Genomic DNA, 8,073 nt, shown 5'->3' with positions numbered 1-8,073 from the left:
GGGCCTTACCCAGCACTGCAGCCTGTGAAGTCCAGGCCGCTCTCTCCTGTCCTGGTCACCGCGGGGACAGTCTCCCTCTGTGAACACGGTGTCTTTAACCCCTCCAAGCAAAAAAGGAGAATTTCAGTCAAGAGCTGAGAGTTTTTGGCAGACAAAGTATCCAGGTAGATGGCTGATGACGGTCTGCGTGTTTTCACCACCTTTAATTCTATGATCACTTTCTATTTACCCCACGTGAGCCTGGCTTCCACCTGTGTAACTGCTACTGTCTCTTCCTATGGCAAAAACTTCAAGACAAAACGTCATGGAGTAAAAGATAAACAGAGAGTGGATAGTGGTAGGGGAAGTGCCCAGTGGGGCAGGAGCCCTGGGGCAGGAGTGAGCCACAGCAGTGGAAGGCCCAGGGTCCCAGGACTGCCCTGAGCATGGGCTTTCCCTCCCCTGAATGGTGCCTCTGTCTCGCATTGTTCTCTGACAACTCCCTACCTTTCCCTTTATTAGCCTGGAAACACACAGGCTTTTAAAGTGCAAAGAGTATGTCACACTGGGGCCGGGCACAGTGCTGGGAGTTGCTGGTGACTGATGGGTTCCTCTCTCCTTGTCTCGAGTGGTCCCTGGCAGCACCTCGGCCACAGCAGCTGGCAGGAAGGAATCACTGGTTCACAGCAGTGAGGAAAGGCTCAGAACTTGCTCATTACAAGTGTCACCAGGCACCTCTATCCCTTCTGTCTGACTTGGACCGTGGTGACCACAGCAGGGAGAGAGGCTGGTCAGGCTAACCAGGGCACAGAGCTGCTGAGAACTGTTGAGATGGCTAGAGAGCGAGAGGAGGGGATGAACCCAGGAGGGAGCTTTCCAGGAGGGAAAAGGTGTGTGCCGGGGGGGGCTATGGTAAGGGCTGTACATCTGTAATCTAACTTACTGTGCATCTTCACTGCTTCTGTTGAAACAATGACCCTAGGAATGGTGGGGGCAGCCACATGAGCATGGCGCACTATTTCAACATAATGATGCTGCAAGCATCCCATGTCTGAAAGTGCTCAGACGTAAGGATTGGGGTGTCCCACACACATCCGGTGAGGGCCTTAGTCAGGAATGCTCTCTGGGTGTGGCCTCCTCTCTTCCTCTTGGGGTCTCCATTCAAATGGCATTCAGATCGGTGCCCTCCCGGCCTGCTGGGCTTCCTCGACCCCTTCGTTCCTGTCTCTCCTCCATAGCACTTACCCAGACCTGCCGCCATGTTGACTCTTCATTCACTTTGTCTTCTTGTCTTTGTGGCAATAGGCACAGAGGCGCCATCTTGCTGAGTCTCAGTATCTAGAACAGTGCTCAGCTCCAGTAGGTGCTCAGTGAATAGTGAACAAATAAAGGGGCAAATGTAGGACCCCTTCAGATATATTTTCATGGAGACTCCATCTGACATCTCTGCAAACTTAAAGAAAAAAAAAAAAAAAAAAACCAAACCATTTCCATTTCCTCCCCGATCCATCACTGTGCTCCGGCAGGAGATTGCTGTCTCAGTGTTCCACGTCCCTGAAAAGGTGTCAGGTCAAACCCTGCCCTCCCTGGGCTTCTGAACTTGAGTTATGACTTCCCGACTCTTTTGCATTACTCCTTTGTTTGACTTGCATCCTGCTGAGGCGGTTCCTCTAGTCTTTTTGAAGGAAATTGTTTTCACACGAGAAAATGTGGAGCTCATTAAAAACCCGATTGTGAAATTTCTTTCAGAAGACAAAAATGTTTGTGCCACTGCTTGAGAAATTCTGGAGTCCAGTGTCCAGGCCACGTTTGAGCAGGAGGTTAGGCTGCTGCTTCCAGGTGGTGCGCCCCCACCCCTCCTGCATCCAGAGGGCTTCCAGGTCCCTGTGGCCCTTCCTTTCCTTGCCTCTCTTCCGAGTCTGAGCCGTCCACCAGGTGTGAGGGAGACCTAGTGAGGAGGAAAGGAGGGAGGTGGGCACGTTCGGTATCTTTTCGCTCCTATCCTGGGAACACAAGTTTGAATAGATCCAATGTAAGGAGATAAAGGTAGCTGTTTGGGAACCCACAGACTTCAACAACAATGAATCACCTAAGGACTCCATAAACGCCTGTGTTTTAACCACAGACTCTGAAGTTTGATACCAGCAATTTAGGTGTGGAGCGCGAGTCCATGTTTGACTCAGCCAACATTTATTTACGAATGGATTCTTCGAGTTCATTTTAGGCATGTTGTCGGACCTCTTCCCACCTGTGCTGGATTACAAGTGGTCCCAATTCTTCAAACCTCCCTTTCCCTGCCCTTTACCTCATGACCTATGTGCCCTCCTGAGTCACAAGGGCTGGGTCAAATGATGGCCACAGACATGGCGCTCAGACAGGCTTATGAAGGGCCGTGCATGGGACTTTCTGACTCTGGAGTCCCTTCTACTGCCGTGGGAAGGACATCCTGGCTGGCCTCCTGGATAACGAGGGAGACACGGAGCAGAGCATCCCTCGCTCTATCAAGGCCACCCTGGATCCTCCGGCAGCCAGTCCCCAGACAGGTGAGTGAGCCCAGGACATCACAGGGCTGCCCAGCCAGCAGGTGCCTTGTTGACCCTGTGAACTGAGGGGTGTGTGCAGTGCCCATGGTTGTGGCAATGGATGACTAACACACCTCCCTGAGAGGACTTCCAACCTACAGGGAGAAGAACGCCAGCACGCTGCTGTGACGACCGCAGCTGCCACCATGGCTGGGTGACGTTGATCAAATGCTTGTTTTGTTTCAGGTCCTACATTCAATGCTACATCTCTCATTTAGTCTGCATACCACCCTCCTAGGTACATAACTACCATTACTTCCATTTCACAGATGCAAAAACTGAGAGAGGTGAGGCCTTGGCCAGGGTCACACAGCTCGGCAAGCCGGGGTGGGGGTGAAGATTTGAATCCAAGTCTGGTTGACTTCAAAGGCCACCAGCGTTACCATTATGCTTTGCCCCATGTCTCAATGTTTGAGCAGCAATGAGGGTCATGACATATTCCTTTGAAACAGGCAAATCAGGTAGAACTTGCTAGAAGGGGCAGCGTTTGAACTGGCCTCTGAAGTGGCTTTAGGCAGGATTCCATTCTGTGTGGTAGGAATGGAGAAGTCCTTGAATGGATGTATTTTTTTTTTCCCCCCGCAAACAGAGCAAGGTGTTCAATAGCTGCTGAAGTCAACTTTCCAAATCTAGTCAACGGTCACATTTGGTGACCTCAGGAACCCATTGCCAGAGGAATGTTACGAAGATGCAGTTAGTGAAAAATTCCTCTGATAACAGTTGAGGCTACTTCAAGGAGGTCAAACAGGCAGGTGCATTTGTAGCATGTTGACTTAACTTACTCAAAAGCATCCTCCCACGAATCTGCTTGGATGCCTGACCTTCATTCCCACCTTGAGCCCAGGCACTGGAGGTGCCGGTTAAAATGCACACATGCTCTTTGAGATAAGTTGAGAGGAGGGCCGGTCTGTGCGCCTCTGCAGGGAGGCACGTTGTCTGGGGGCTCTCTGCAGGGTGGGGAGAGACACTGGAGGCATTGCTGAGGAAAATGGGCACCAAACACTGGCCAGAAATTCCAAAAGCAAATCTCAAGACGATTCCCCAGGGTCGATGCTGATGGGAGATGGATTCTCCGTGCCCTTCCATCAGGCGACAGCCCTGTCCAGGCCTGTCGCTCCTGCCAGGCAGCCTCGGGGCTCTGGTGAGCACCGCGTCTGATGGGTACAGAACAATGGCTCCAGGGCTCAGGGAGACCCTGTCCCCAAACTCCTGTGTCGTTTCTACTCCCACAAGATGAGGTTTTGGACAAGCTTTTGTCTCACCTGCTAGAAATGTAGAACCTCAGACTTTCTCGACATACTTCAAGTACTCGTGTGGGTAGCTCTTCTCACAACGCACGACTGCTTTGCTGTCTCCCTGAGGACTGCCATCAGGGCAGCCACTGTGTGTGGCACCTGCACCCAGCACGGCTTTCTCCACAACCAGTGTCACGACAGGTCGAGATCAAAACCACGTCAGGATGGTTTTGAGTGCAAATGGGAGAAACTTAATGTGTGAGCAAGGACTGGCCGACCGGGAGCAGTCCAGCAGAGCCATATCCCATCCAGGGACTCATGACGTGGTCCCACCTCCCTCCCCACTTTTCCCTTCCAAGTCTTCTCTCTGTGTCAGGTCCACTGGGGACAGTCTGTTCACCTCATGACCTCAGTGGCTGCTCGCATTTCCAGGTTCCCACCCAGCTGATCCTCCCAGAAACTCCACAGGGAGGCAGAAGGTCCCCTCTTCTAAGTCCCACAACCAGATCTCACTGGCTGGCAGGGCTTGGTCGTATGGCTGCGGCCTATCCCTGGACCAATCACCACATTTAAGGAGGTATTAATTTCCCATTGCTGCTCTAACAAATGACCACCAACTAGTTTAAACAATGCAAATGTATTATCTTACAATCTGGAGGTCAGAAGTCTGGTAAGCAGGTGACTGGACCGTGTTCCTTCTGGAGGCTGTGGGCGAGGATTCGTTTCTGTGTCTTTTCTGGTTTCCAATGGCCGCTGCTCTCCTTGGGTGAGAGTCCCTGTCACTCTGACCTGCACCTAGTTGTCACATGTCCTGCTCTGACCAGTTTCCAGTCTCTCTTATGAGGACATTTGTGATGACATTGGGGCCCCCTGAATAATACAGTAAAATCTTGCATCTCAAGGTCCTTCATCACAGCTGCAAAGTCCCTTCTGCCACATAAGGTGACATTTTCACAGGTTCTAAGAATTAGGACGCAGACACTTTTAGGGGACCATTATTCTGCCTATCTCAGAGGTGATCTGATGCTCCAATTGGTTAGTCCAGATTCACAGGCCTGGCCCTGGAGCCCCACCCAAACAGTGTGGGCAAAGGATCGGAGGGGGTGGCTCTCCAGGAGAGGAGGAGGTCCATCACCAGACATGCAGGGACGGGATACTGAAGAGCCAACAGTGACTGTCCAGAACAGAAAGCAGGGGAAAACTTGGGGACTCTCTTGAATGATTATTGCTAGATTTGCTGCCAGGTTTCTCTTGGGGTGAGCTGGTTTCTTTTAGGCCTTGACAGGTAGTTAGCAGAGCCTAAGCTCAGAATGCATCATGATCACTTTATTTCACCAGAAACTTTCATTACAATTAGTGTCATTTTTAAAGCAATGAATTTGGAGCGTGGTGCCTCCTCCTGTGACTCATAGTGAGCCACGTGCTGATCCGGGGTGCATTGCTAAGACAGGAGAAAAGTGGAAAAGCACTTAATTGTTCTTGTTTCTGAGGAAGTTCAGAGCGTCTGCTGGTCAGGGTGGGCAGGAGGAAGAATTCTGGGGTAATGGAAAACTACGTCATGTATTGTTTCTGCCCCTTAAATCCCCTAAACTTAAGAGAAAACAATCTTCAAAAGAGTCATAAAGCACATGAAGGGACGACTTGAGGGGATGCTTAGCTGAGCTCAACTGCAGCGGTCGGTCTTCGTGGCTGGGTTTTGAATCAAAATATCAGTGCGAGGTGCTGTCTTGAAGCAACAGACGCACATCTGCTGACTTGGAAAAAGTGGATGAAAAATAAACATGGTGACCAAGCCATGCACTTGGTGGGGGCTCACAAGGTCCTCCTGTCTGGCTCCTCTTAGGGCATATTTGACAGCAGATGCAGCGAAGGAGATCAAGGAATATCGGTGGGCTTCGGTGGGGAGGAAAGGCCATAGTTAGTGTTCTCTGCAGGAGGAACCCGGGTCCTGGCTCCTCTGCATGTCCTTCCATCAGGGACGGTGGAACAGTGAGATGGACAGGCGATGACCCAGGAACCGCACCCAGGAGAAAACGGGAACCACTGTGGACGCGGATCCGATCTCGAGGGGCAGCGCCACCTGATGGTTTCCAACTCTGTCCCTGGAATGAGGCAGAGATGAATTTGAATCCACTGAATAGCTCTGCCATAGCAGGTCGGTTCCTTTAAGCTTTTTGAGCCAAACAATGATTAAGCCCCGCGTTACCAACTGGCCACCGAATCATGAGAATCGTGTTTCCTTTGCAGGCAGCTTCGCCTGGAGTCCATGAGAATGGGTGTGTTCTGAAAGTCACTTTTCCAGTGGGAAGGACGGAATCTCACATAAGCTTAAACAAACGAAATTATGAGCTGCTAGAAACGATGCATCAGGAAGCCAAGCCAGGCTGCATCTCCTGACCCCACTTCTCCTATCTTCCGGTCATCCTCAGCCAGGGCCTTTCTCTCAGGGTGGCAAGGTGGCCCTCAGTAGTTTTGGCCATATTTCCTCTCCCCTCAACAATTCTAGTAATTAGAGAACCTCTTTCTCAAGGGTTGCAGCTCAAGTCCTGAGACTGACTTTGATTGGTCCAATCTGGTCATGTGCTCAGCCTTGGTGCTAAGCCAGTAGCCAGGAGGGCGGAATGTGTCCCCTGGTTAAATGTCAGTCACGAGCCTACCGTGAAATCCCAGACTCCAGAGGCACTGAGGTCCCACCCGAATTGTGGCTGTGTGGGCAAAGGGTGGGCAAATCCTCAAAGAAGAAGCCAAGAAGGTCTTTGCTATAGGCTGGGAGTGGGCACCAGGTGCAAAAGCAGCCCGCACCTTCCTCTGTGGCTTCAAGGTGATGGCTGACAATTCAGAAAACGCAGAGCTGGAGGAGGGAGCTGCCCAGGGGCTGAACCATCTGCTTCCCTGCCCACAGCCCGCCAGGTAGATCTGCCATGGCAGAACTGGGCCAATTCTCTGAATCCTCAATCGACAAGGTGGAGAGGGATGGCCGTCTGTTTCCTCTGGGCCTATTTCCACACTACAGTGGAAGTCACCAAAAGCCATCCCTGATTTAGAATTGTGAAGTTCCTCTGTACCTCTAATTTGCCAAAATATATCCCATGTGTCTTATTAATTTCCACAGGCTCTGAAGGTTATCCTCAAGAACAATGTGACTTCCCTCCTGGTGCCCATTCTCCTCTGCCTTAGGGATGTTGCTATCAAAACAATCACTCCCCACCCCCGGCTTAGTTCAAAGCCCCCACCCTTCAAATCTTTACTCTCCAGGTTTAAGTCATGGGAAAACCGCTTTTGTGATTTTTCTTAGTCTGCAATCACCTTTACGACGAATTTTCATATTTTAATTCAGGCTACTTTTTTGATGTAAGAAAATTAATTTAGAAAGGAATTTTCTATCTCTACCACATGAGGAAAGTCAGTATTACTTTCCACAAATAAAAGATAAACATGAAAGTAAGTGCAATGAAAACAACACTACAAAACCCTGGCTCGTCCCCAGCCTGCTGAGGGCTCTAAGCCTGTGGCCTGTGGCCCCACTTATGGTAGGAGCTCATGGGCCTGACTGTTATGGCCTGAATGTCCCTCTCACGTTTATCTGATGAACTCCTAACCCAAGGGTGAGGCGTTAGGCATCGAGGGCTTTGGGAGGTGATGAGGTCACGGAGTGGAGCCCCTCCCTGTGGTATTAGTGCCCTCACCCCTTCCACTCTGGGAGGGCACCATGAAGAAGCAAGCAGAAGGTGACCCTCACCAGGAGCCAAGCCTGCAGCTCCGGGACTCGGAATACCAAGACCCCAGAGCTGCTGGGTGCTAGCCACCCCTGTTATAGCATTGTGTTGTCACTGCCCAAACACATGAATCCTCAGTTGGAGTTCTTGAAGGCTGAGCGTCCGATCTTCTCACCTGTCCCCAGTGGCTGGCCTTGGCTGCTGGCTGCCAGGCTGCTTCTCTCTGTGCAGGTTGCTCTGAGTGGTCTCTCTGCAGGGCTGGTCTGGGCTTCCTAATGGCCTGATACAGTGCTTCCAGGTGGGGCCAGCTGGGCAGAATTTGTAGCACCTTTTAGGACTCACCTTGAAAGTCCCTCAGGTCACTGCTGGCTTAGAGCTTTTCAGAAGCTGGTCATTGGATCTGAGGGCAGGGCAGGGTTGGTATTCAACTCCACCTTGTATCAGAGGAGGTCAAAAGATTTGCAAATGTTTTAAATCTACTCCAAGCGCCTTGAAATGAGAGACTCTGGGGTGCCAGATGTGGGCATCTGAGATGGAGCTGGGGAGAGGCTCGGCTAGTGG

Source organism: Sciurus carolinensis, chromosome 2, assembly GCF_902686445.1.
Source record: "Sciurus carolinensis chromosome 2, mSciCar1.2, whole genome shotgun sequence".
In the NCBI taxonomy this organism is placed as follows: Eukaryota; Metazoa; Chordata; class Mammalia; order Rodentia; family Sciuridae; genus Sciurus; species Sciurus carolinensis.
The sequence above is the reverse complement of the archived record's forward strand: the minus strand, read 5'-3'. Positions refer to the sequence as shown.